Genomic DNA, 2,332 nt, shown 5'->3' on the forward strand with positions numbered 1-2,332 from the left:
CCATTGCAGAAACCTCGGCCACATAACCCCTCTCCTTTCCAAAAGACATACAGTATCTGTGTAGATGGCCAGACATGAACCTGGGAACTGACGCGGGAACTTAACACTGGTAGGTGATGAGAAGTGGTCGCAGATTGGACAGAATCAGATTCACAATTGGGATTTGGAAATGACTAAATTGAAAGATAATCCAAAATATGGATTTTGCCACAATATCTATTTTGCCATTAAATGTCACGAGGTAAACATGGTGTTAAAACCCAAATAAATAAATTGGGAGATTAGGAAACATTTTAGTGTATTATAATGGCAGGTTCACACTTTATAATACACACACACGGACACTAAACAAACTTGAAGCATCTTCTTCTGGGAGCAGGCGCACATCAAGCCGGCTGTTGAAGCCGTGATCGTGATGATCGAAGGTCGATCACGTCTCGTATTGATGTGAATGTCCAGAACTGCTTACCAGGCCAGATGAACTAATTTTACTGATAATTTTACTAATTATTTATGTTGGCTTGTTACTAATGGATGAACGTTTTTAATTCTTCATTTAAAACATATTTTTAGTTTATAAACATTAAAAACAACATGTGTCTGGTCATTAGTTGCTGTTTTTTCAAAACATCATTTTCTAAGCAGTGAAGCTTCTACACTGTTATTTCAAGGTCAGGGTCATTGCAGGTCTTACCAGGAAAGACTAATAGCAGGGAAGGAATACCCTGGACACTAGAGCCGTAAATCATGTCTGTGTAGATGCCCGACTGGGTGACAGAACCACTGAGATTAAAACCTGGATCTCAGTGGGGGTGGGCTAGTGTAATAGACTGCTATGCCAATTGATTGAACTTGAGGGGGCGGCACAGTGGCTAAGTGAGTAGCACTGTCGCCTCACAGCAAGAAGGTCCTGGGTTCGATCCCCAGGTGGGGCAGTCTGGGTCCTTTCTGTGTGGAGTTTGCATGTTCTCCCCGTGTCTGTGTGGGTTTCCTCCCACAGTACAAAGACGTGCATGTGAGGTGAACTGAAGACACTAAATTGTCCATGACTGTATTTTATATTAAAACTTGAACTGATGAATCTTGTGTAATGAGTAACTACCGTTCCTGTCAAGAATGTAACCAAAGTGTAAAACATGACGTTAAAATCCTAATAAAATAAATTGTAAATAAGTAGTTACATCTCAAATGCCGAAGAGCTACCTCCTACGGGTAAAAGAGCAAAATGCTTCCTTCCTCCTTGTCGACGCCACAATAGTAAATAATGTGTTTGACATTTAAACCTGAACTGATGAATCTTGTGTAACCAGTAACTACCGTTTCTGTCATGAATGTAACCAAAGTGTAAAACATGACGTTAAAATCCTAATAAATAAATAAATACAGTATATACACTGATCAGCCATAACATTAAAACCACCTCCTTGTTTCTACACTCACTGTCCATTTTATCAGCTCCACTTACCATATAGAAGCACTTTGTAGTTCTACAATTACTGACTGTAGTCCATCTGTTTCTCTACATACTTTTTAACCAGCTTTCACCCTGTTCTTCACTGGTCAGGACCCCCACAGGACCCCCACAGAGCAGGTATTATTTGAGTGGTGGATCATTCTCAGCACTGCAGTGACACTGACATGGTGGTGGTGTGTTAGTGTGTGTTGTGCTGGTATGAGTGGATCAGACACAGCAGCACTGCTGGAGTTTTAAAATACCATGTCCACTCACTGTCCACTCTATTAGACCCTCCTACCTGGTTGGTCCACCTTGTAGATGTAAAGTCAGAGACGATCGCTCATCTATTGCTGCTGTTTGAGTTGGTCATCTTCTAGACCTTCATCAGTGGTCACAGGACGCTGCCCACGGGGCGCTGTTTGCTGGATATATTTGGTTGGTGGACTATTCTCAGTCCAGCAGTGACAGTGAGGTGTTTAAAAACTCCAGAAGAGCTGCTGTGTCTGATCCACTCATACCAGCACAACACACACTAACACACCACCACCATGTCAGTGTCACTGCAGTGCTGAGAATGATCCACCACCTAAATAATACCTGCTCTGTAGTGGTCCTGTGGGGGTCCTGACCATTGAAGAACAGGGTGAAAGGGAGTTAACAAAGTCAGTCAGTAATTGTAGAACTACAAAGTGGAGCTGATAAAATGGACAGTGAGTGTAGAAACAAGGAGGTGGTTTTAATGTTATGGCTGATCGGTGTATTTAAACACACACCGGTTTGTAACTGAGGTGAGGTGACAGACACGGTCACTTTATCTCTCCTGCACAGTTTTAAGGGGAAGTAAATATGGGACGGACGCGCTTCCTGTTTTGATGA

The sequence above is a fragment of the Trichomycterus rosablanca genome, chromosome 4 (assembly GCF_030014385.1).
Source record: "Trichomycterus rosablanca isolate fTriRos1 chromosome 4, fTriRos1.hap1, whole genome shotgun sequence".
Classification (NCBI taxonomy): Eukaryota; Metazoa; Chordata; class Actinopteri; order Siluriformes; family Trichomycteridae; genus Trichomycterus; species Trichomycterus rosablanca.